At 45.3% G+C, this 27,147-nt stretch overlaps 1 protein-coding gene across 11 annotated transcripts in view; it reads left to right on the top strand.

The window, feature by feature from the left end:
* Positions 1-259: 259 nt before the first annotated feature.
* The window catches only part of ZNF407 (zinc finger protein 407), a 439,083-nt gene continuing 412,195 nt past the window's right edge, over positions 260-27,147 (top strand). For 10 of the 11 annotated variants that reach the window (XR_014302668.1, XM_082698666.1, XM_082698669.1 and 7 more), the window contains exon 1: positions 641-996. The gene's annotated coding sequence lies outside the window, so the exon portion shown is untranslated. Of the gene's footprint in view, positions 997-27,147 lie in introns of all 11 variants that reach the window. The other variant, XM_082698665.1, reaches the window with a different exon arrangement.

Raw genomic sequence — 27,147 nt, 5'->3', positions numbered from 1 at the left:
CTCCCAAGGCGAGGGTTCCAGCCCGGAGGTCTGCGCACGGTCCGCACGGGGCGGGGGGCCGGGACCAGGGCCCGCGCCGGGCCGCCTTTCCAACCGTCCTTACGCTGTGCCCTCAAGCTGTCGAAACGCGGCCCGCGCGGGAGCGTGTCAAGCACTTTTCAGCCCTTCGTGCCAAACTGGGGAACCAGCGCGTTCCGCGCCCCGGCCTCCCCGAGAGGGTCGGAATCCGCTCGCGGCTTCCCAGGGCTGCGACCTCGCGGATCCCTCCCCGGAGTCAGCCGCGTTTTCCTCCGAAGCTGGAGCTGCGCACGCGCCCAGCCCAGCCCAGCCCCACACCCTCGCCCCGTGCGAAGAGGGCCGCGGCGGCGCCGGGAGGGCCCCGCACCGGGCCTCGGCGGGGGACGGCCGGCCGCTGGCCCGCGCAGGCCCCGGCCCTCCCGCACCCGCCGGGCCGCGTCCGTCCCCCCGTCGCAGCCCTCGGGGCTTGTTATGGCGAGCGAGCGCAGGGGCGGAGCGGGGGCGGCTGCGGTAGGGAGGAGGCAGGACCGGCCGGGGCCTTCCCGCTCTGGACCCTCTGAAAACCCCGGGGGCCGCCCGGACAGACGCGCCGGGCCCCAGCCTGACGCGCATCTCCCCTGCTTCGGATCGACGCTTCCACCCTTCCGCTTTCCTCTGCCGGGGAGGGGGCGGACTTCCGCTTTGACCTCGAGTGACTTCCGGCAAGAGCTGATGGACTGAAACTAAGGCAGCACCCGGGTCTGCCGGCCACTCGGGGCAGAGACACGGAACCCGATGTGGGTTTCGCTAAACAAGTTCCGGGATCCTATCTTTTGGTCCTGGTGTCCGGCGCTCGGTCCACCACGGAGTCGACCTGGGAGCCGCCGGAAGTCGCTCCGAGGAGAGACAGGAAGTCCCTCCCCTTCCTCCCAGAGGGAAGACGGTGAGCCGGAGGAGTCAGTCAGAGAGGCGAGCAGGAGCGATTCCGTCGGCAAACAGGTAAGTTATTCTCTGGCCGGGGCGGGGGGTTTGGAGGCGGGGACCGTCCAGCGTCAGCGCAGGGCCTGGGGGCGGTGGCTTGAGGGCCCGGGCCCGGGCGGCTGGGCGCCGGGAGCCCCGCCAGGGCCCTTCGCTCTTCCTCCTCCCCCCTCCCCCCGCCTCCGCCCCTCCCCGCTCGCCGGTCCCTCCCGACGCCGCCCTGCCTCGCCCGGCACACGCCCGCCGCCCGCGGCCCGGCCGCCGCCCGGCCTCCGCTCCCGCCCTCCCCCGCTCGCTGCGCGGCCGTCTGCGGCCGGGCTCGCGCGGGCGGCGGGCCTCGACCGCCCCGCGGGGCCGGCTGTCAGCACCCCTGCACGCAGCGGGCCGCTGCTTACCGCCCGGCCGGCCCCGGCGCGGGGCCGCGGGGGTGTCGGTTTATGGTCCGGGCGGTGGTGTCCTCCTCCGCCCGCCCACGCCCAGGTCCCCCCCGATGCGCCGAGGCGCCGCTGCCACCCGCGCCGCCTTCCGTTAAGGACGCTGGGCGGGCGGCTGGGGGCCGAGAGCAGCGCCACTGCAGGTGGAGGGTCCCGGGCCCCTCGCGGTCGGCGTCTGCGGACGCCGGGGGAGGCCGGGGCTGCGGCGCCCGGCTGCGTGCGGCGGCGGGGTTTGCCCGGTGGACGCGCTCCTCTGAGCCAGAGAGCACGCCCTGAGCGTGCCCGCGTGTCCGGGAGGGGATCCCGGGAGGCGGCCCAGGCGCTCTGGAGCCCTGTGGCGTGTGAGGAGTCGCGAATAGCCCTTCTGTTTCCCGGGGGTCAGGAACGGGACGGGCACCCCTGGACACTCGTGTAGGATTTCTCTGTCTTAGACGCAGTCATAGGCCTGGTGGGGACGGCCCTGCCCCTCCACAGCCAGCGCTGGCGGCTACTCCCCGCGCGCACCTGTTCTGCGGCGAGAAGTTCGGGCGCGCAGGGCCCCGGGCGTGCAGCGACCCCGGGCGGGCAGGGCACCGGGCGCGCAGGGACCCGGGCGGGCAGGACCCCGGGCGCGCAGGGACCCGGGCGGGCAGGGACCCGGGCGGGCAGGACCCCGGGCGCGCAGGGCACCGGGCGCGCAGGGACCCGGGCGGGCAGGACCCCGGGCGCGCAGGGACCCGGGCGGGCAGGACCCCGGGCGCGCAGGGCCCCGGGCGTGCAGGGACCCCGGGCGGGCAGGGCACCGGGCGGGCAGGGCACCGGGCGGGCAGGGACCCGGGCGGGCAGGACCCCGGGCGGGCAGGGACCCGGGCGGGCAGGACCCCGGGTGCGCAGGGCCCCGGGCGGGCAGGACCCCGGGCGCGCAGGGACCCGGGCGGGCAGGACCCCGGGCGGGCAGGGACCCGGGCGGGCAGGGCACCGGGCGCGCAGGGACCCGGGCGGGCAGGGACCCGGGCGGGCAGGACCCCGGGCGGGCAGGGCCCCGGGCGGGCAGGGCCCCGGGCGCGCAGGGCACCGGCGCGTTGATGAGAGCATCATTTCTGGCGTGTACTCCGCATGCTTCAGTTAGCACAGCCGTCTCGTGGAGTAGGGCTTAATTCTTCCCCTTTTTCCACTTAAAACCCAGATTAATGTGACCAAAGTTCGTGTCCGAATTCAAATCTCCAGTGTTAGTTACGCGTTCTCCGGTTGCTCGCACTCGAGGTGTCCACTCCTGAGGACCGGCCTGACAGTAAGGCAAGGTTCTCCGGCAGCTGGTCTTTCTCTGAGGCAAGTGATGGTTGCTGATAACGCAGTTGCCACGGGTGCGTTTTTAAAACTGTATTTTGGAATAGTTTCGGATTTGCAGAAAAGCTGTAAGGTAGGGCAGAGTTCCACTGGCTTTCAGCAACGTGAGGTGCGCAAGCAGGGGTCCCTGCTTACTTGCAGACACCACCTTAGGTGCGGGCGTTGGCAACGCACTGCGATCTCGGGATCTGCTCCCGGAGGCGGATACAGAAACAGTGCGTTTTCCTGAGTGCTAACGTGCGGGTGCGCAGAGCGAGGCATGTCTCACGGCCTGCGAGCCGACTGGGTGCGCGCGCTCAGGGCCCAGGGTTTCAGTTAGGTCCCAGGATTAGCTGGCATTCGCTTGCTCCACGGGGCCTTTCTCCCAGCATTGACTTTAATTGGGTTTGTGTTGTTGGAGAATTCTCTGACCTTTGTAAATTAGACTCTCCTTTCCCACATCTCAGAGAAGGGTTTTGTATGACAAGTCTCTTAGGTATCACAGAGGTGAGAAGAATCCCAGTTCATAAATCTACGAACAGAAGAAGAAATTAAGTTGTTTTTCTTATGCAGTAATGGAAGTATCTAGTTCTATACATTTAAAAATTTTTTATTTTCAAACTTGTTAAATACTTTCTGAGGTCAAATCATACATGTTCTTTGTGCAGGGTTGGGGGCATAGTTCTGAGCTATAACCTGGTGTGTTACAACCCCATACCAGAGGGGACATTTGAGTGAGTTGTCTTAGCTCGGCTGCTAGAACAAAATAGGATAGCCCAGAGAGCAGAAACCACAGAAATTTATTTATTGTAGCTCTGAGCATGAAGTCCAGGATCAAGGTGCTGGTTCCTGGTGAGGACTCTTCCTGGTTTACAGATGTCCCCTTCCTTGCTGTGTCCTCCCATGGCAGAGAGAGGAACTCAGGACTCTTCTCCCCTTCTTATAAGGACATTGATTCATCATGGAGACCCTACTCCATTATTTCATTTAAATCTAGGTACTTCTCAAAGGTCACACCTGCAAATACCATCACAATGGGGATTAGGGATTTAACATATGAATTTTGCGGGAGGACACAATTCAGTCTATAGTAGCTGCATTTCTTGGAGATTTTGCTTTGTGGAGTTTCTCCCGTACAGACTTGTTTATTTGAATAAATAGGCAACAGTAAAGTCAGCATTTGTATTGCTTTTGCTAAAGCAAACACAATTTTATCTAAATAAGACATTATATACACAAACACACACCCCCTATAAATTTATTTATTTATTCGTTTGTTTTTTGAAGATAGCACATGCATGAATGGGAGTGAGGCGGGTGAGGGAGAGAGAATCCTGGAGCCGACGCCCCACTGAGTGTGGAGCCAAGTCTGGGCTCCATTCCAGGACCCTGAGATCATGACCCCAGCCAAAGTCAAGAGTCAGTAGTGTAATCAACTGAGCCACTCAGGCACCCCTTCTTTTAGATACATTGAATGTGATTCAGAGACCAGTTGAGGGAAAGAAGAAATTTAGATTGTTTTATTTTGATGAAAAAGAAAGATGTGGGGAAATCCTTGGGTGGACATTTCACTTTTAGGCCTTATAGGAGGGACTGCCTTCCCAGATCGATCAAGTCTTGGTCTGAGGCGTGTGGCGGTGATCTATTCCAGTTCCGTGATCGTCCTGTAAGGAGGCTGAGCCCCCACAGAAGCTGAGTAATCTGTCTCAGAGATTAGTGGCAGAGCAGGGATTAGAATCAGGCTTCCTGACTCCCAGGCCAGTCTTTGTGCTTCCATCAGTGGTTCTCAAAGTGAAGGTGCAGCTGAGTCACCTGGAGAGTGTATGAAAACACAGCTGCTCCGCATGCCCGGAGCCTCTAACTCAGCCGGTGTGGACTGGAGCTGAGAATCTGCGTTGCTGACCAGCTCCTCCTGGGTGATGCTGAAGCCGTGGGCTCCAAGGTCACACTTTGACACCCCTGGCCATACACGATTACCTTTGATCTCTTAGGAGAGTAAGGAAGCTCCATGCGTTTATACCAGTGTAAACTTTTCCCTGCCACTCTGAAAATTGGGTGGTTTAAATTTGTGTTAAAAATAGCAGTGCACCAAAACCAGAATGATTAAATGAAAAAAAAAAAAAAAGTAAAAATAAAGGACTAGAAGTATAGTGTTTTTTGGAGGCAGTCATTTTGGCATTTCCAAGGATAATTTTTGGAGATAAATCTAGAGGTCAAAACCACTTATTGAAGGGGATTCACGTAAGCTGTGAGCGTCCTCTCTCTTCCTGACATTTGCACTAAAAAAGTGTCTGTATTCATTGCTAGGTTGTATAGGAGTGAAAAATTATTCCAGTTTTGTTACTCTATGCTTTTCTCTGTTGTGTTCTAAAATGTTCATTTCTTATATATCAAAATTATATTATCAGGCTCTAGCAGTTATGTAGCCATAGTAGATGTTAAATAAATGTAAGTTGAATTGAATTAAAAAAAAGATTAAGGGGGAAAATAAATTAGGCCATTTATCTGGAGAGATTTCAGTACCCTAGGAAAATGACTGTATTTTCTACATTATCGCAATTACAGACTTTTATGAAATAATTACAGTTTATTTCAGCATAAGCCCTGTTTGCAAATATTGGAATTTTTAAGCACAATTTTTGGAGGATGTAGCCTATTTTTATGTTACAGGTAATGAGTGATTCATCTCATACCTTTGTGTATTGTTTATCTGAAATGATTTGCAAACAATTTATACTTTGAAATAATATGAGAATTGCAAAAAAATTGCTAACATAGTTCAGAGAGCTTCCATATACTTTTCAGCCAGCATCACTTTATTAACATCTTATGCACCCATAGTGCAGTTACCAAAACCAGACAGTTTCTGGAGAGTTTGAGGTTCACCACCAGGTCCTTTTTCTGGTCCAGGACCCAGTGCAGCTGTACAGTACTCGGTCTCCTTAGTCTCTTCCAGTCTGTGACAGCTCCTTTTGGTTTTCTTCATTTTTTATGACCTTTATACATTTGAAGAGTGCTGGTCAGTTATTCTGTAGAATGTTTTGATTTGTCTGATGTTTTGGATTTGTCTGACGTCCTTTCATGAGTAAAGTGAAGGTGAAGCTTTTTGGCAGGAATACCATGGGGATGAAGTTGTCCCCTTCTCAGTCTCGTATTGGGACCTACATGATGCAGATATGTCTCATCACTCGGGAATGTTAACTTTGATCTCTTGATTGAGGTAGTGTGTGATAGCTGTGCTTTAAAGTTAAAAATTTTCCCTTTGAAATTAATGACTCTCATCACTTCACTGATCTTTGGTGCAGAAGTTTAAAAAGAAATGAGCATATAATGTCAGAATCCTTTGAGCCTTTCCCAATTGTGAGATAATTTCGTATCTCAGGAGCCTTATTATTATTTGTTAGACACAAACATAGCAGGGAAAGGGAAAAGTGTAGGCCCTTAGAAGAATGGTCATCTGCTCAGGAACTTGTACTTGGTCTTGGTCAGTCTCAGTTTTGAATTGGCAGGAATGGAAGCTGTTTGTCCCAGTTCTTTTGCTGTGGTTCTGCAGTGTCTCACATTTTTCTTCCAGTGTGTGACTTTCCATAACTACACTGCATTTCTTAAAATTCTCCCCAGAGCCTTTTTGCAGAAGATAGATACACTTCAGTTGCTCACAAGGTGTTTGCTCTAATTATTCTCCCTCTTACCAGTAGCTGGTTGTCCATAGAGCTGGGTGCGTGTGTTCTCTTTGATGCTGGATATATTACACATACACACCTGTAAATTGTCTCTGTGTTTAAAACATGTGTGACTTTACTGTCCCAGCCAGAATAACTTGAAGTCATGTATCTGGTCTGTCTCCCAGCAAAGCTCACAAGCTCCATGGATTCAGGGAATAGACCTCTTTTTGCTTACCAGTGACTTCCTTGGTACCTGGCACACCCAAGGCACTTGATAAATGTTTATGAATAAATGAATATTTATATGTGCATTTTGTTGACTGCTTTGGTTAGTTACTGGAATATTGTGAACATTTTTTCACATTAATGCACTGTAATCTGCACCGCGCTCCCGTGTACGGACAGGCTCTAGCCCATTCTGTGTCACTGGATATTAGGTTGTTTATAATTTTTGTATTATAAAGAGTTTCATGCTGAATATCCTTAAATACATATTTTGTCCAGTTATTTCCTGTAGAGTCACTGGTAGCTCAAAGAATATACCTATTATAAGGTATGTGTGTGTGTGCACGTGCACATGCTTGTGTGGAGAGAGAGCAAAATATTAACTTCTGGAAAGGTGTATAGATTTATATCCCAGCTGATACTATTGAGAGCAACAGTTTTCCCACACTTTCTCCTGTGCTTAATTCTCTATATTTTTAGAAAGACATCACATTGAGTTTTTGGGTTTTTTTTGAGGATTCTTCCTGGGATGTGGTAGGTTGGGGATCATAGTCTAATTTCACATTGAAACTTTTCCTATTTTTGTTTTTGTATTTTTCATATTTCAAATTTTTATGTTTTTGTTTGTCCCAGTAAGAGAGCGGAATAAATTTCAATGAAGGAGTGAGTGGTTAACACCTAATCAATATTTCATTTGGGGCACTTTTTGTATCCTCCCAGAAGTTATAGTTGGCTGTGGGCTGTGAGTGTGGCCTTTACCAAATACAAAGCTCCTTGAGAGTGGGATACATCATTAAAAAAAAAAAAAAAAATCAACTATAGGCCCATCAAAGGCTTGAATACATCAAAATTGTGAAACTTCTAGAAGACAAGGTAGGACAATAGTTGTAGGATTCTGATACAGACAAGAGGTTCTCAAACAAATCATAGAAGATGCAGACCATAAGATAACTTGTATTTATTAAAAGAAACCATCAAGTGAACAGAGAAGTCACAAGTGGGAATAGGCATTTTCAGTACATATTACTCATAAAAGATTAGTATCCAGAAGGGTAACTGGCAAATCAGTAAAAATAGAAGAATGGGCAAAGGGCCCCAGAAGGCATCTCACAAAAGAGGAATCCCGAATGCAAAGATTTTCACCTTAATTAGTAATTAGGGAAAGGCAAATTAGGATGAAAAGGATATATAGTTTCACACACATTAGGTTGGCAGCAGTGTAAAAATCTGGCAGTATCTGTTGTTTGGGAGGTAAGAAACAATTGGCGTGCTTATACACAACTAGTAGGAGTCTAACTTGGTGTGAGAACTTTGGGATTATCTAGTGAAGTTAGAGATGCATGTACCTTTGTCCCAGTAATTCCATTCTTGAGTCTTTTTCCTAGAGCAGTGCTTCTAAATTGTGTTCCCAGGATTTCATGGGAACTTTGTAGGCAGATTTTGGGCCTCAGCCTAGATCTACTCAGACGTGGGGCTGGGGCCTCTTAACAAGCTCTTCCGGTGATCAGGTGCACGCCCAAACCGGCGAACCACTGCCTTGGAGAAACTCCTGTGCTCGAGCGCCCGGCGGTGCGCACCGGAGTGCTCACGGTCGTTCCGGTGAAAGACGAGAATCGGAAGCAGTGTCCGTCACAAGAGAATGGGTGAATCGTATCATACTTCTACCGTGAGGGACTATACAGTAGTGAAACTGAATGAATTTTAGCTACATGCATTACCAAGGGTAAGGGTCAGGAATGTCATTTGGGGGAAGAAAAGATACTTCCAGAAGAATGCATTTAGTCTTTTCCCCCCTTTTTTTTAGGTTTAGAAATTTGCAAGACAAAATTGCATATTGTTAGCAGTTCAGATTTGATGAAGTAGTAAAACGTAAACACAAAGTTCGTGTTAGCAGATGGTGCTGTAAGAAGAGGATAGGTGATGGGGCACCCAGAGGGACTACGAACATAAGGGTTTCATTTCCTTAAGCTGGGATCTGTACCCAGGGCTGGCTTCTATGATGCTGAATAGCTTGCACATATTAAAATTATTTTTTGTGTCTACCACATGTTTAAAACACAAACATTTACTTTTTTTTTTTCTGTTTGCAAAGTCTGTAAGAGAGACTGTTTACTTTATATGAAAAAGATGGGATGGGGTAATTGTGGTAAAGATGTGTTTTTGCAGGAGTTGGGTATATAGTTACTTTCAGGAGCAGAGATTTCAAAAATAAAATTGGTTTCGGTGATAATGATTGTTAATACTTGCTGAGCAATTACTGGGTGCCAAGCACATTATGTACTGAGTTTATACTCTGTTGAGGATTGACCCTCACAGTGAACCTGTGGGGGCCAGTGCCACCACTACAGAGGAGGAAGGCACCTGTGGGCACGTGGAAGTGAGTCTGTTTGATCTGAAACACACTGTAGACAAGGTCAGAGCAAGGAGACAATTTGACAAAACAGTAATGACTGAGCATGTTGGTGTTATGAGAAAAAACGTAAAAGTCAAAATGGGAGTGTGGAAGACTGGTAAAGGCTCTTTTCATCCCACTTGCCGTGTTACTTTGTCTTAGGTTTGTTTTTAAATGTACGTGGCTTTATCGTTGTAGCAGATGACAAGTCCCTAAAGCTGAAAAACAATCATATTCTGTTGCAATTCTAAGGGCTGTGTCTTCCAGGTCATTAGAAAGTGGTGTTTTTGCAGAGGGTTTATGAAATCATACTTCTTTTCTTGGGCAACTGGTTGCTAAAAAGGGAACTTTTGGGAAGTCTACCTTTGCTCATTTTTTTTTTAACCTTTGATAATTTTTTTGAGTGTCATATTTATCTCATATGAGAGGACGTTTTCTTAAACATTGCTTATGCTGAAAACCTTATTTAAAGCAATCAAGGTTTGAAATTAGCAAGTACAGGATAAATAAAAATGCGGTTCTAGAAGCCCTCAGTCAAATTATATGTCCTGTAGAACCAAATAGCACTACTATTTTTGTTTAATATTCAGAGCGCTAAAATTTTCTAAACCAGGAGAACTGTCAGACATTTGTAATTATATCATGTCATACTTTGTAGCAAAGTCAGCCCCTGACTAAGAAGTTGACAGCCCATGATAGTCCTTCTATAGCAGGGATGTCTGCATTCCAGACATGGAGTACTTGTCAGAGATCCCTTATGGGCAGATGTAGAACACAGGCTTCTTAAAACAGATTTTAGATACTTCAGCTTTTCTAGTTTCTGCTGCTGTTTGCTAAAGCTACATTATCTCAGTCTTAGCTCTCAGTGCTTTCCAGTGTGTTTGATGTTCACATTTCTCCTTTATTTTCTCTAATATGCTCTGCTTTTTGTTCTGTAAAAACAAACGGGGCACTTAGGTGGCTCAGTGGGTTAAGCCTCTGCCTTTGGCTCAGGTCATGATCTCAGGGTCGTGGGATCGAGCCCCGAATCGGGCTCTCTGCTCAGCACGGAGCCTGTTTCCCTCTCTCTGCCTGCTTCTCTGCCTATTTGTGATTTCTCTCTCTGTTGAGTAGATAAATAAAATATAAAAAAAAGCCCCACAAACAAACAACAAAACAGTGTTAAATAAAGACGCGTAAAGTAATAAGACGCCTGGTTGGGAAAAGACACTGTTTAACACAGTTGGAGTTATACCAGTGTAATCACCCAATGCAGCCAAAGTCCAGTGTTCTTGTCAGTTACTAAATATAATGGAAACTTGGTGTTTTAAATCTAGAAGAAGCAACAAATTACTGCTTTTGAAGTGTACAATTCACTTAAGATTTCTGCTAATTCTGAATTAGAGGTCAGAATTTGAAATATAATGATTGGATCAGTTATTATAGGATGAGGACTCATAGTTATAGTAGTGCATATAATTATAAAGACATTAGAATTTAAACTAAGGTGCTAATGTACTTTTAAAAATAGCTTAGAAAATTTAGATCATTAGTAGAGGTAGTAGAAATTACTGTCTTTCAAAAAATGAGATCAAACAGTTTTCATTAAGGACCTTCTGGGTCCGTCCTGTGGTTTTGTATATGGGTGGTGATTAATGCCCTAGGCTTTCAGGGTGGTAGAGGTTGAGGCAGTGTTTGCCAAAGGGACATTCAGAATATTTCTTTGTGGCAAGTGATGACGTAGGCAAATGGTCTGGTGGGGTGGGGGTGGGTCTGAGCTCTCCGTGTGGCGGCCAGTTTAGTACCGCACATTTACTCTCTTTCCTGGTTCAGCTTGCTTGTTCCCCGTTCTTTCTTCCTCCTCCTCTGTGCCTCAGCTGCAAGTCCTGCAAACATGTGTGAAGTATGTCTTGTTTGTTTGAGGGTGGGAAGGGCTGGGGTCCGGGAGATCCCGAGTCGGGCTCAGCACAGTCGTGCAGGAGCCCTTCAGAACTGTAGACTTTGGTCCCTACCCCAGACTGCCTGCCTGTCTGCCTGCCTTCCTAAGTGCAGGTTGGATGTGCGAGCTCGAGGGGGAGAGGCAGAGGGAGAGAGTGAGGGAGAATCCCAAGCAGACTCCAGGCCCTGCAGGGAGCCCGACGTGGGGCTCCATCTCATGACTCTGAGATGTCCTGAGCTGACGTCAAGAGCGCCGCATCCAACTGACAAGCCACTTAGGCACTCCTCGATGTTCTTAAGCACAATGTTCAAGTTTTGATGATTAGGTGAGTTTGTAAGTGATGGATGTGGTCTGTAATTCCCTTGTTTTACAAATATGGAAGGAAGAGCTCTAGGTGTGCTCTTGGGAATAGTTGCCTTTCTCAAAGCTTTTGTAAGTCTAGTAAGGACTGAAAGCTTTCCTTAATGTTCTCGTGAGAAGCACTGTGATAGCTTTGGGGTTGGTGTGTGGTAGAGGGAGCTGGCCACCCTCCTAACCTGTCAGTTTTTCTCTTTCATACGATGGAGCTACAGGGCCCTAGGCCGCCTGTTCCTGACCATGGCAGGAAGCAAGTGTGAGTCAAGCTGTAGATGCCACTTTTCAGTCAAGGCTTTTAGGAAGCAAATGTGCTGCCTCTTTCCTGCTCCTTTGCTTCTGTCCCCTGGATGCAGGCAATGAGGAAGCTCTAAGGCAGGCCCTGAAGATGGAAGGAGCTGGGATTCCAGCATCAGCGGGGACCTGACTGCCTGCAGAGCAGGAATACCTACCTGCCTTGGAAGCTTACGAGAGCAAGACACAGACTTCTGTATTTGTGTTTGACCCATTTTTAAGCCCACTTCTTACAGTACTTAAGGTGTTAGGGCATTAACTTCTCGTCGGGTTGGTTCCGGCTCCTGTATCCAAATCAGAAAAGGAAAAGCAGGTTGTGAAGCTGTAGGAAATAAGTGTTCTGCAGTTACCCTTCTCTACAGATAGAGTTCTGTGAGCTGTTCCTCAGAGTGCGGAAGCGTGGGATTACAGGGCTGGGGTGTTCTATCATTCTGCCCTATTTTCTTAGAAGTGTGATCTGAAGGAGGCTCTGAGCCACATGTGACGCTCCCTAAATGGCCCCCGTGAGACCACCGAGGAAGGGCTGCTAGCATGCGGGAGAGGATTGATTTTCCGAGCATGCTAGTTTCAGAATGAACTCAGAGCTGACAATTCTTACTGATTTGTAAGAATTGATAGAATTAAAAAATGAGTAAATGAGTGAGATGTATGTGATGCAGAATTTTCCAAGTGTTGATATTTGCCTACTTCATTGTTTTTGCTGTATTTCATATATAGTATAGTATGTATTTCATACATAGTATTTTAATCTCAAAATTTTTTTTAACTTGGCTTTGTCATAGGAAGTGATGTATATGTGGAATCCTAAGTTGGTCCTATTTTTTTTTTTCTATACATAGTTGAGTAACATAGACTTATTTAAAAATCCTTGCTTGTGGTATAGGACTTCATTTTTAAATGGCATTAGTGATATCTCTGTTCACGTGCGAAACACTGTTCCTTAGTCACTTCTGTACTTCATCCATAGATTTTAAATAGAAATAAATGCAGCCACTGGAAACCAGCAGACACATATGTTTGAGGGGGCTTTGGCTGCAGCATTTTCCTCTTGAGAAGGTTGGTCCTCTGTTGGCTTACTGTCTACATTTGTTGTCACCGAGGGATCACCCGAACAGCACGTCTCAGCCGTGAACGTGGAAGGAACGGGAGACCTTGGAAAACACTGACTCTGTGGCAGAGAAAGCACGTGATGGTGACCTCGCCCCGAGCGCACGGAGGGTGACAAGGCTTGAAGGGAGCTGAGAAGCACCTCCAGATCACTGCTTTAAATGACTTTGGGGTTGTGAGGAAAGAAGGGCGGTGGGGGTCCCGCAGCTGCCCCCTCTCCGCCCGTTGCCCATGTTCTCTTGTTCACCTAAGCATATGTGAGGTGCCACCAAGGGGACATTCTGGGCACTTCAGCAGTGTCAGGGGCTTTGTAGGGGGGCGACTCTGCCATCCTTGTAACCGAGGAGGTACCCCAAGCATGTCTTCACTCCCTCTCGGTTCTAGAGCTTCCCTAAGATGTTGGACTTACACACACTGTATGTTCTAACCTCTTCTTTCCTTTTGTAGTCTGTCTCCTGATGTATAAATTAATACAGAATATCTGCCTTCTAAGTTGAGAAGGGAGCTTCTTCGTTCAAGTGTTCCAGAATTTTGTAGATGAGTCTTAGGCACTATAGACGATGAGCAAACTGAAACTTAGCCTTTTTTGGTTTTGCTTTTGAAGAGTCTGACTTTGTATATACTCGTTTTCTCTCCTGCCTTTCTTTACCCATATTTTATTTTTTTATTTTTTGAATTCATTAGCACTCGTATCAGCAGGCAGGATAAATACACGGAAGACAGATAAAGGAAAGGTGATAGAATTTCAGATGAGTTTATTTTTGTAATTTGTACCATATCGGGTAAAACAGAGGAAGTGTGTTAAAATACTCCAAGAACAATCATTTAAATAAAGTTTAAATTAAAGTTTAATGTAAGCATTAAATAAAGTTTGGAGGTTATTTAACCTTCTCTCATTTATAGTAGTTAGTTAGAAGGAGATGTGAGAGACACAGAGGCTTAGTCAGAAACAGCAAAATGGAAGTCAGAAGGAGTGTTCAGAGGGAAACTTAAGAACGGAAATAAATGCAGTTTTACTAGGTGAAAACCATGGGAAAAGGGTTAAGAAAAGTTACAGAAGCACAAGAGCTCTGTGTAACGAATGGCAAGAAACCTGCAGAGAGAACCTTCTAGCGTAATGAAGGGACCCATAGGTGTATATGATTGCCAGTGGCTCCTAGTCACAGAGAACCGGACTGGATGCTACGGTCAGAGCCCACGTGTGAGGACCGGAGACGGAAGCAGTGCCGACAGGACCTACAGATGTGAGAAGTCTTGTGATGCCTCAGCCGTATGTGCCCACTGTGTGCCTTTTCACATGGTGCCTTTGTGGGGAAGCTCCACTGTGTGTGCCGGTTTGCAGCCTTTTGCATGGGACGTGAGGAAGGTTTATCTGTTGCAGATAGCTGGTTGATGCCCCTGGAATTTTGAAGGTTCAGCACGTTAACCAGCTTTGCCAGGACTGGGAAAAATGCCCTCATACTCCTCTGAAGTAGGACGTTCTGTTGGCCTTGGCATCTCCCAGGACTTTTTTAAGGCTGGTGTAGAAATACAGTGGGAAAAAATGGACAGAAAGATGCCAGCATCTTCCCCCCACACCGTGATGGCAAAGGAGTTAAAACTTTTTAGTACAAAGACTCAGCTATACTAGGAAGGATACCTTTTGCAGTAGGCCCTCAGTTGGAAGTCACATCTTTTTGGGTTCCTGGGAGTCTACATGGGAACTACTAGTTAGTGTATAGAGTAAGGGTATTGTCAAGTCTAAGAAGTGATGTTTGTCACTTTTAAGGAGCATTATAGTCTTCTAACCATCCCCCCTGCCGATGATTAGTAGAGATGTGTGGAGGTCTTTATAAGCCGTCTGTATGAAACCAGCTCACCTTTTTGTTGGTGGTCGGGTTCTTTACTTTTTATTTGGGGATAATCTGGAGAGTATGCATACTCTCTCCTACACACACGTGTGTGTACACACACACTTTTTTCCTGAACCTTTTGAGTGAATTTTAAGTATATCATGACCCTTTACCTATAAATCTTTCAGTGTCTGCTGTTTTCTAGAGATAAGGATATTCCTGTATATAATTGAAATATTTAATTTTATAATTTTTACATTGGTACTTATAGAGAAACAGAACCAATGACATATTAAATACAGATATATGAAATATGAGACTGGCGTGAGGGCACTATTGGAGTTGGGAGGACCTCTTCTGCCGGCAAAGAAGATGTACGAGAACTTAGGGGCTCCGTATCCCCAGCTTTATCACAGGCTTCCTGCATGTCCCCATCCCAGCCTTGAGGGGCTGGGTCCTTCCTGGTTAGTGCCCTCAGAGTAACTGTGCCCGGCTGTGAGATGGGCACTCAGCTGGCTTTCTGATCTAGCCAGTCTCAGAAGGATGTTTGGCATTTGAGACCCAGCACTTTCAACCCTGCAGAGATCAGGCTTTCCTCCAGGGCACACTTGGAGGCTCTCAGGTCCTTTGTGCTGTGCTTGAGCGGGGGCTCCGACTCCCCGAGCTCACCGTTTTCTTTCATCATTTTGTCCAGCTGCAGTAGGGCCCAGTAGCTGGTCATTATCTTCTGTGGCTCCTGGATGCGTTAGTGCCGTGCATAGAATCACTTAACTCTTGCGTTTATGTAAGTGGTTGATTAGGAATATCCAGTGCAGATATTTTGTGTATCTGCAATCCGTTCTCATCGTGGACCAAATAGAAGTACTCTCTCTACTGAAAACAGAGTTGTTAGCATCTTTAATCAGATTAGAGAGCCTCTTCTAGGAGAAGTCCCAGAACTAAGTCAGAAAACTTCGCCTCACTATTCTCCTCCAGAAATACCCTGTACAGAGCTCTGTGTCAGGATTCTTCAAGAAGGAGAGTAGACACGTGCGTTTGCACGCGGATGAATGGCTGTGGGCCAGCGCTTGCTCCCATGCCATCGGGGTTAGGTGCCCCACAGTCTCCTTTCTGCAGCCGGGAGACACAGAGATGTTGGTGTTTTCATTCTGATTCTGAAAGCCCAAGAACCAGGAGTGTGAAGGCCCGAGAAGATGGATGTCCCAGTTCAAGCTAAAACAAAAACCAAATTTGCCCCTTTTCTGCCTTTTTGTTCTGTGTCGGCCCTCAGCTGATTGGGGGACACCCACCTGCATTGGTGAGGTGATCTTTACTCAGTCTGTTGATTCAGATGCTTGTCCCTTCCAGAAATGCCTTCATAGACACACCCAGATGTAGTGTTTTACCGGCTATCTGGCTATCCCTTAACCCACTTAGTTAACACATACAGTTAATCATCGCAGTCCTTTTTGTCGGTTGACCTAAAATGTTCTTAGTAGCATTTTTCCTGCCCCCACAGGATCCAGGTTGACAACGGGCATTGCATTTGGTTGTCCTGTCTCCTCTGCCTCCTTGAATGTGGAATGTTTCCATGGTCTTTTATGACATTGACATTGGTGAAGAATGTAGTCCTCCCCCTGTTTTGTTTTTATTCCGTCTTAAATAAAGTATTCCTCACTTTGTGTTTGTCTGCTGTTTCCTCTTGTCTCACTGCAGGATTTGCATTCTCAGCTGCATGGATGCATGGGGGTCCTGTCCTTCCAAGAGTGTTCTGGCTGGAGGCATACCCTGTCTATCTGGCCTTCCTTGAGGGTGTTAATTTTTACGACCCTCCCCCCACAAGGTGTTGCTGATTTATCCACCAGACAATCAGTCACTGAGGTTGTTTTTTAATTCTTCCCTTGCAACTGATAAGCAGTTGCTTTATCACCATTTAAGCAATCTGCATATCGAAATGACCCCCCCCCCCCCCCCGCCAATTTAGCACCCAGTGGTGATTCTTTGGCACTCTGATCGTCTGTGCTTCACTCTGTCCATCTTTACCAGTCGGCCCTCAGCATCCTAGTACGCACAGAGCCGTCGTGGGCCCATCGGTTCATCCATGTGTCTGGCTGTCTCCCACTTATCCATATGGACTTACCCATTCCTGTGCCTACTGACGCTTATATTTGATGCTCCATTCGTCCCAGATTTGGCCAGTGGGAGCCCTTTCCAGCGGACTCCAGTGTCTTTGTTACATTGGTTTTTTTTTTGTTTTGTTTTTTAAAGCATTTCTCCACTTTTTGACATAATAAAGAAAATGTTCCAGGCTCATTTTGTACACCTACCTTGCTCCAGCCCTAGAATCTGTCATTTCTTGAGGCTGCCTGGTTCCGTTTAGTAGGGATGGTGTTGGATGCCAGGGTTGGGTGTGAATGGTGTGTTAATTGTTGCTGCCCACCTCCCTCCCTTCTTGATTGTCAGTGGGAGGTCCTGAGTGTTTCACCAAACATCCCCCATAACTATCCTTTTATTTATTTTGACTCTGAGTTTAGTCCAAGAACCACAATCATGAATGTATTTCTTTCTTGGGGTTTCTCTTCTTTTCTTGACGGTGGTCATCAATTTCCATTACTTTAGCCATCTGTAGAGACTTTTTAAAGTGTCCGTGTCAGTCTTCCCCCCCAAAATAATCTATTTTAGAAAGTATAGGAAAATGTTAGGAAAAAGAAAAAAAAGTTACCTATAATTTTGCCACCCAGAGGAAAAAAACTATTAACTTTGGTATGTAAATGGACTTGGTTGGATCTGCATCCATTTTAAAAACTGAACACTGAAGGCTTTCTCCTTTCTAAATATACTTTCTTAGCACCCACATCTTTTCATACCTAATAATTTATATTCCACATGTCTTGAGGCTTGATAGTTTTATATCGTGTGTTAGCTTATTGACATTTGGAATTACAGTGTTTTCCAGATTTCTCCCCAAATTAGCAGTTTCAGTCTCTTTTCCCTTCGGCTCGGTGATGAGCCGTTGCACCCGTCCTGGCTCTCCCCGGTGGACCTGCTGAAGACGTCTCGCCAGGAACTCTGGAACGTGTCTTGGGACGTGTTTTTGTTGTATTTCTCCCAGATTCGCAATTTGGAAATTCCGTTTTTATTCCTATTTTTCTACTGGAATGAAAAAAAAATCCATACTTTTCTCTTGGTGGTTAGTGCCAAGTGGCTTCTTACTGTCACTGAGGGCTTTTCTCCTCGAATGGAGGGGTCTTATCTTTCCCTCCCATGTAACCCAGGACTCTGAGGCTCGGGGTCAGTGGCTGCCACACGTCCTGCAGCCTTTCCTTGGACCGGTTGGGAGGAAAACAAAGACTTCCTTCCTTGCACTTTAATGTTCTTTTTTACTAGTGTTTAAAATTTTCAGAGTGAATATATTACATGTTTCTTTTTATTCTCCTTTTTCTCAGCTTTCATATACCATGTGCTTCATTCTCTTGCCTTTTGAAAAAGATAAAAGGCAAATCTGAGGAAAGTATACTAAGTTTTATCATGGAATGCTTTTTTTATGGGCATATTATAAATTCTTGAAAATAAAGGGTCTAATGGAAACACTTAATGAGAAAGTACAGGGGGCTCTATCACACGTACCACCCCCTTTTTTTAAGTGAATAGTCCGTTTAAACTAAATTAAGTAAAGGATATAAATTCTGTTGTTTCAGTTTTAATACTTCATGACTGATTTTATAGATGAAATTATATTTTACAATAAATAGGAAGAAGAATTTATACAGCCTGTTCTATTTGATGTGAAACAGCAAATCCCATTTCTCTGTAGTTGTAAAGAAAATTCATTATAATGTCTTTAGTTGTAAGAGATGGTTTCATTGTGATTAGTTACACTGATAGTAAAACAACCTTTTCAAATGGCATAAGATACTAAGAATCCGATGTGTCTGCTTGTAATAGCCTGAACTTTTTCATTCTCTACTCATTCTCTTCTCTTATCCTGTTTTCCTTTTCCAATAAAAATTTTATTTCTTTAAAATAAATTTAAAAATATTCGATGTAAATACTAACAAGCATTGGTTTAATAAATGCTTTTTGAGAGATATATTAAATTTTAGCTTTCTGTGTAAAATATTTCTGACTGCAAAAGCTGCATTTGTCAAAGGTGGTTGATTTAAGATTATCATAAAATTAAGTTTGTTACTGGACAACTTACTGTATTTGGAAAATAGTACTTGAAGTATAGGAAGATTGAAAAAAAAAAAAAAAACCCAACAAAAATGAAGTAGCCGGATATGGACGCTGAGCTTCTTTTGCAGTTTATTTTTGTCCCATGATTTGTTGTTTTATGTTGCTTTTAATACATTTTCATAAATAGTCTTGGAAAGGTGGAAATCTTTGGTAATGATAGGGATGATGGTCTTTTTATTCTGTTGTGATCACCGTGTTTGATCCTTATTAACATGGTTTTTTTAGTCATTGTTTTAGCTCTTTCTGAGGCACTAAGCACAAACTCTGATTTTTAACTTTCAGAGAAAAGTGAATTGGATATTGGAAATAAAGCGTAGATATCCCTGCGAGAGAAGCCAGATTCCCGTCTGACTTGAGTGAGAATTTTCCCCACCAGGTAGTTCGCCTTCCTCCTACCTGTCACGCAGGCTGCGGGCACAGAGTTCCGGCTGCCCGTCTTCCCTGAGTCCTTAGATTCTGGCCGCGGAGGGTCTTCGGTGGGATTAAACTGAACACGGTACATGAGATACTCTGGAGTTGGGACTTAATCCGGCTCCTGGAGTCCTGTGGCCAGAGGTCCCCAGGTCTCCTGAGCTTGCATGTGTTCTGCTGGGGGCAGGACAGGGTCACGTGCTCTGTGGCTGTACATGTCTGTGACCCTCAGCCATCTCATTGGGCCTGGGGACTATTAGGAGTGTAGGCTGAGAGCATTTCTGAGCTGAGCGGGAAGGGAACTCATGGCTACTGTTAGTTCTGGGCCAGGTGGCTTGCTAAGCGGTTCCCAGGGCCTATACAAGTGAATGTCTTTGTCCAAAATGAGCAGGATTTTCAGGAACCATTAAGACATTTCTCGAATTATTCCATATAAATCTAAATTCAAAGCTCTACCTCATCTCTTTATTAGTTAGCGCTGTAATAACTCTTGATTTTATTTTATCAGTTTCCACTGTAAGCTGTATCAGATTCGGTTTCGGTGGTGGAAGAGGTATAAATGTACATGTCAGTTAAGCAAAGTTCTAAATCTTCTCAGGGAAGTTTGATAGGAGTTGCGCTCTCGGTACGCATTTCAAACATTGTACTTCAGTGAACACATTCTCCTCTGCTGTGTACCTTAATCTTACTGTGCTAGCACAGAGGATTCTTGTTAAAGATTGGAGCACATAGGAAAGGAAATGTATATAAAATATAACGAAGGAGGGTGAAACTGAGCCGTATATTCTTGCCACGGTGACCAGGAGAGAAGGGCGTTCTGTTCTCTGTCGCTACATAACGCATTATGTCAAAACCCAGTGGCTTAAGGCAACAAGGATCTGTTACCTCCTGGCTTTTGTGGGTCAGGAAGGTTCTGGCTCCAGGTTTCTCTAGCAGCCAGGCTTTTGTGGGGCGCTTGTCCTCTGCAGTCTGGCCTGGGGCTGGAAGGGCTGCTCGCCGGCTGGCAGGAGTCCCTTGTTCCTCTCTGGCACTTGGTAGGAGCTCAGTCTCTCCACAAATACAGGTTGCATGAATGTCCTCACAACAGGTAGGCCAGGGAGGGGGTACGCAGAAAGCTCGTGCCTTTTACGACCTGGTGTCTGGGTCGGATACCCGGACTTCCACTCTCTTCTGTCTCTTACAAGCAGGTCGGCAAGGCTGGCCCACACCAAGGGGAGACAGTTAGGTTTCGTCCTTTCATTTTAAACTACCACAGGCCTTTCCCTGGGTGAGGAAGTGAATGTGCCTGCAAACTGCTTAGGAATGCACTGTGGCCCGTTCTGTGGACAAGGAACGGACTGAAGTGTTCCTGCACTGGTCGGATGGTGCATCAACCACAGCTGCGTACACATCTGTCCCTAGTGGTCACGTGGTCTCTGGTGTTATCGGGTCAGTGGTTTTTAGCGTGTTAAATTATACTCTGTCATCAAGAGTTCACTCAGCTTGCAAGCATTTTCATAGAAAAGTGATCTTTTTTCTTGTGGGATCAGATGCAGGTGTTCCGTGGTCTGTGTAACAGATCGCAGCTCCGGGTGGAGGTTCGGTGGTACTCTGTCCGGCGAGGTCGTGGTGTGATGGGAGGGCTAGCTGGAAGTGGCAGCTGGATGAAATCTGAGTAGTCGCTGGTTTCTCTGTGTTCCTGTTTCACTCGTCTGTCACCTTTGCAGCTCGTGACAGGCTTGTCGGAAGTTGGACCTGTCTTACCCTGTCCTTCTGGGAGGAGGGAATTCTTACTGTCACATCTTGATGACTTCTGGAGTTCATCCTTTTCTGAACTCCTAAAGGGAAGGGACAAAAGACCATTGGGAGTTTTTAGATGTGTGTGTGTGTGTTTGCACCTGCCAGGCTGCATACGCGTGTCCTCTGCTCTGGTTTTCCCGTTGGCCTGGTGCCAGCACATGCTCACTTCACGCCACTTGTGCCCCCAGCTGGGGTGAGGGCAGGAGGGTTGAAGGGTGAGATGCCATGGGCCGCAGGCAGGGAGAGGTGGTTTCTAGTGTGGGTGGCTTTGTCACACCAGTGAGAGAGTGTGTGTGAGCGTGTAAGAGAGAAAGTGAGCACGCGTGAGCCTGGGCTCAAGCTCACTGCACACGTACACGTCAGAAAAGAGAAAAGGGACGAAGAGAGAAGTGAAGATGAACTTGGAACGAGTGAAAAGTACAACCGAAGGGAGGAGGGTGAAGGGAGAGATTTCATGCGTCCCTCCCAGAGTAAAGATAGCATGTGAAATGGTTGAGTAGGTTCTGAAGTTCTTTATCTAAAATGCTGAAAGAAACTTCTTGTGAGCACCGGCCACCAGGTGTCATCAGAAGGCTGCTATGGATTTGTTGTATTTCCTTCTTAAGAAGTTGATGAGTGTTTTTTAAAAAAAAAAGCATATGAGTGTTTTGAATTCTTCTTGCAACTTTTTAAAGAATTTTAAACTGTAGCAGAAATTATTTCAGTTAGAACAGGAACTTTATTTCATGACAGAGTCTTGGTGAGTCTAGGTGAAATTGAAAATGATAAAGTTACATGCAGCTTACTTGTTTCTTTGTCCTTTTTTTTTTTTTTTAAAGATTTTATTTATTTATTTGACACACAGAGAGAGATCACAAGCAGGCAGAGTAGCAGGCAGAGAGAGAGGGGGGAAGCAGGCTCCCTGTTGAGCAGAGAGCCCAACGCGGGGCTTGATCCCAGGAACTGAGATCATGACCTGAGCCGAAGGCAGAGGCTTAACCCACTGAGCCACCCAGGCGGCCCTCTGTCGTTTTAAGTCAAGGAACAACTTTCTGGGAATTTGGATGAGTGCATACTATAAATGGAGTTGTGTATTAGAGGATCTTTGTGGCACAGTGAGGATGTGTGTTGAATGGTGATTGATGGATTCGTATAGGAATCAGACGCTTTAAGAAGATTGGGTTAATAATATACCTGTTACTTTAGTGTAGACACCTCGTAGGTCTTCTGAATCTTGAAATCTTACCTGAGACTCATTTTCTTTCTCGACTGGTACCAGTACTTTGAGAAGAAACAGAGATTATGATTTACTTACTCTAAGGATTGGCAATGAGTCCCTTAACTGTCCATTTGCTTTGTTTCTGAGAAAATTTAAGGTGCTTTCTGGTTGGCTTTCAGTCAGTGTTTGTTGAGTGAATGAATGAAATTTGCGTCCAGAAAAATGAGCGCTTAAACAGTCCTGGCTGAGGGAGCTTTGGATTCTCTCCCGCATCTCCGTTGGCAGTTTGGTGCTTGTTCTAATAATCTTTCTGTTGAAGACTCTTCCATTTAATTTATATTAGCATAAATGTTCTCATTTCTGTTTAATCTTCTCTAGATCACTCTAAGATATTTATTAAATCATCTTACACTCCTCCTTACTGACATCCTTCTAGTTCTGGGCCTTGTAACTTAAAACTACTAGAAGGCATTCTTTCTGCAGTTTCTCTACATGTGATACGTCCTGCATACTGAAAATTTAATCATAATCAAAATCAAAATTAATTATAATCAAAATAAAAATAAAAAATTAATCAGCATCATGTTTGGTGATTCCTCATTGGCACTACTGAGTACATTTCAACTTTCAATTCAAAGCCTTGTGTGATGTGGTCTTGGTTGACACTCTGCTTCTGTTTGCAGTTGCTGTGTAGTAGAAAACCAGCACGGTAGCTGTCCGGACTGTGGACGACAGTCTTGTGTACTTGCATTGTTAGTGTTGTGTGGCTTTGTCTAGTCCCTTCCTTCTACTTGAGTTGTTTGTTCCTGTCTGCTCTGTCACAGAAAGGAAAAAGCAGTTTTAGTTTCCTCAAGGTTTAGCTCAAATGATATTTCTGCCATTTTGGCCAAATATTCTGCTTGGTAGTATGATTCCTTGCTCATTTACATAGTTGTAGATCCTAGTTCCTGTCACACACATGTACACCTGGCCTTGTATTACAGTATTTTTGCATGGATGTCACATGGCTCCTGATAGAACAAGAGCCTGGTGAGGGCAAAGAACGCACGGGCAGCACGTTAGTGCCCCTCTTGCGGTTGGCCCTCAGTGTATGTTTGTTGAGTGTACAGTATTCTTTCTCAGTAAAATGAGATGTTGAATTATTTCATCACTTTAAAAAATCAGTTGGGCGATAACAAGTGTAGAAATATTTTCTCCTTTTGTTTTAAAATTTTTGGAGACATTATATAGAAGATAATAAAGGGTTTTATTATTCTGTGTGTGTGTATTAATGCAGCCGTCACTCTTCGTCTGAAAAAATGGAGTCATGTGTTGTTCCATCATTAGAACATTCACACTGCAGAGGTGTACGTGTGTGAGTCCCCCTAAGTCAGCGTTTGTTCTATACGTACACTTCATAGGTGAAGCTCCTGCTAGTGTCCACAGTGAAGGCAGTATGGTTGTGTGTCTGAGCCATGTTGGAAGGGAAAGAGGTGGTTGGACTCCTCATTGAAAGGAAGAAAACTCACACCATTTTAGAGAAAACACTAAAAAATGTTAAACATAGGTTATGTTAGGGACATTTTCAAACATGTACATATACAGATACATACACAAGTTGGTAGGATTATATTCAATATAAATTGAAATTTATATATAAATATATAAAAATATATGTAAATATAAATCAATATAAAATATTGATTTCAATATTCATATATTGATTTCAATATTCAATATTCAATTTCAAAATATTGATATCAATATAAAATCAATATAAAATGTATATTGATTAAATTTAATATACATTGAATTTCCATGTAACTGTCTGTCAGCATTAATCATTATCAGCACATAGCCTTCACTGTGCCCCTCTGCTGGACTGCTTTGAAGTATGTCTCAGACATTTTTCATTTTACCTATAAATACTTGGAGAAGATGGGGTGCCTGGGTGGCTCAGTGAGTTAAAGCCTCTGCCTTTGGCTCAGGTCATGATCCCAGGGTCCTGGAATCGACCCCCACATTGGGCTCTTTGCTCAGCGGGGAGCCTACTTCTCCCCCTACTCCCCGCGTGCCTCTGCCTACTCGTGATCTCTCTCTGTCAAATAAATAAAGTCTTAAAAAAAAAACTTGGAGAAGAGACATTTATTACATCACAGTGAGGTATTTGTTTATTCTAGTACCTTATATGTGCTTGGAATTGTTCTAGGCTCTTTGGATGTAAGGGTGGATAAAAGAAACCATGCCCTTATATTCTAGCATGGAGGGACAGGAAATACACCAGGCATACAAATAACCACAATAGGAAAAACACTGATTGCATCAACATTTAAAACTTTTGCTTATCAAAATACATTAGCAAAATAAAAAGAGAAAATATTTGTGAAACCTGTATCTGACAAGTGATTTATATTCAGAACACATAAGCAACTCCTGGTTCAGTAACAAAAGAGACGACCTGTATAAGATGTGGGCAGAAGGCTAGTGAACATCTCATAAAGCACACAGCAAAGTATTCAGGACCATCAGCAGTCATCAGCGAAGTGCAGATGAGAGCCATGCACACAACCAGGATGACATAAATTGAAAAGACTGGCAGCATCAAATATTGGTGAAAATGTGTGCATCAGTCAAAATGCTTGACATTGCTGGTCGCTGTGTAAGAAGCTCAGTCAGTTTCTCAGAGGATTAGTGTACACATTTGTCCCTGTAGTCCAGCCTTACTACCCCGAGGTATTTACACAAAAGGAATGAACATATATGTTCATAAAAATACTTGTCTGAGAATATTCATGGTGGCTTTGTCCTAAGAGCCAAAGAAGGGTCCGTCCACGGAATTGTGTTGTACCTGTACAACGGGACACGCTCTCACTGGGGGTGGGATGTGCGTACTCTTCATATATGCAAGAGACACTGTGTTGAGCCAAAGAAGGCAGACCCTCTCCCCGCAAAAGGCCTATTGTCTGATTCCGTTTCTGTGAACTTCTGGGACAGGTGAGACTCATTCGTTGCAGAAGACTGGGCAGTGGTTTCCTCAGGAAGAGAGGGGAAGTTACCAGGAGTGAGTGTGAGGGGCAGGAGATAATTTTTTGGGAAGATGGCATGATATCTATCTTGATAGGGACACCCATGAGGGACCCCGTGTAGGTCTCTGGACTTCTCTTTCTGGTGTTTCTCCTCTTTCTGACTGCCCAACAGATTCTAGCTGCCCTTCAACTCTATTGGAAGATTCCTGGGCTCTGTCTGGGATCCCCATCGCTGTGCTGTGGCCTGGGTCCTTTTCTCCGGGCTATAAACTGGGACTCCTTTTCTTTTGTAGCTCATCTCTGATCACTATAGTGTAGTTTCTGCTGTCCGAAGTGTTACACTGTTCTTTCATAGATTTTGCCTGTTTTTTGTTTTGTTTTGTTTTCCGTTTTTAGTTGTTTCATGTGCAAGAGTAAATACAGTTCCTTGACTCTTCTTGACTAGAAATAGACGTTCTGGACTGGGCAATATTTCTACTAAAAAAAAATTGTTCTACTGTTTATAATGTAAGGCAGAGATTTTGTGTTGTTATTTGCCGTAATTCCAGTATCTACAACCAAGAATACTTGGCTTATGGTATGGACTTCATGACATTTTGGGGACAGATGCATGATTCATTCCCCTCCCCTGCCCCCCGTTTATGCTTTAGTTACGAATGTTGAATAGCAGAACTAATGCTTTATTTAAAGGAGCATTTTCTAAAGGGTCCTTTGGAATGACTGGTCTTTTGATTCTTTATAACTAATGAGTTCTATAATGAAATTGGTTTGGGAAATGCTTATGTGCTGAAACATCCTATGGTAAAGAAACTTTGGTTCAAACCAGAGTTGCTTAAATGTATTTGACCAGAGGTTTATCTTTCCTGCCCAAACATCTATCAACTTCTTACTTAATTTATATTTTCTGGATCACATCTTGAGAAATGGTAAACATCTTGTAAGTGTAATAAAACTATGTACATTTATCTTTTTTTACTCTTTTACAAGAATGGTACACTCTGTTCTTGTAAGACAGTTAACAAATAGAAGATGCTTTTGTGTTGTAGGTTATATATGACAATTTGTGTATTTTAAAGCAACTTTATTGAGTTACCATTTGAACTACAGTTTAATGGATTTAAGTATGTTCATGGACATGTGCAACCATTACCACAGGAAATTTTAGAACACGTTCATCACCTCAGAAAGAAACCCTGTGATCTGTAGCTTTCACCCCCTGTCTTGCTCTCCTCCCCCAGCCCTAAGGACCCACTGGCCTGCTTTCTATAGCTATAGATATACCTATTTTGGACATTTCCAGTGAAAGTAATCCTATGCTGTGTGGTCTTTTGTAGCTGGCTTCTTTCACTTAGCATTTCCAAGGTTCACACATACTGTGGCATATGTCAATACCATTCCTTCATGTGGCTGAATATTCCATCGTGTGGGTATGGAAGTACCTCATTCAGTTTTTCTGTTAATCCATCGATAAACATTTGGGGTGTTTCCACCCCCCTGGCTATTAAGACTAATACTGCTGTAAACATTTGTGTACAAGTTTTCACAAGGACACATATTTTCACTTCTCTTGTCCATATACCTGGAGCAGAACTCATGGGCCGTATGGTGGCTTCATGCTTAGTCATTTGAGGAACCACCAGACTCTTTTCCAAAGTGGTGTCCCCGTTTTACATCCCCTAGGAGCCTTTGTGTGATTGGTCTGATGTCTCCACATCCTCACCAACACTTGTTACTGTCTGACGTGTTGATTCTAGCCATCCTACTGATTATGAAATGGTATTGCATTATGGTTTTGATTTGCATTTCTCTAACGAGTACTGATAGAGTATGTTTCATGTGCTTTTTGGCTGTTTGTGTATCTTCTCTGGAGAAATGCATAGTGAGCCCCTTTGCTCATTTAGAAATTGGTTCATCTTTTTATCATTGCGTCGTAAGAGTTCTCTGTATGTTCTAGATTAAGCCCCGTGTTGGGTAGATGATTGCAAAATGTTTTTCCTGCTTTGTGGATTGTTTGTTCGCTTTCTTGATTGTGGCCGTT

This window comes from Mustela nivalis (assembly GCF_964662115.1).
Source record: "Mustela nivalis genome assembly, chromosome: 14".
Taxonomy (NCBI): Eukaryota; Metazoa; Chordata; class Mammalia; order Carnivora; family Mustelidae; genus Mustela; species Mustela nivalis.
The sequence above is the reverse complement of the archived record's forward strand: the minus strand, read 5'-3'. Positions and strand labels throughout refer to the sequence as shown.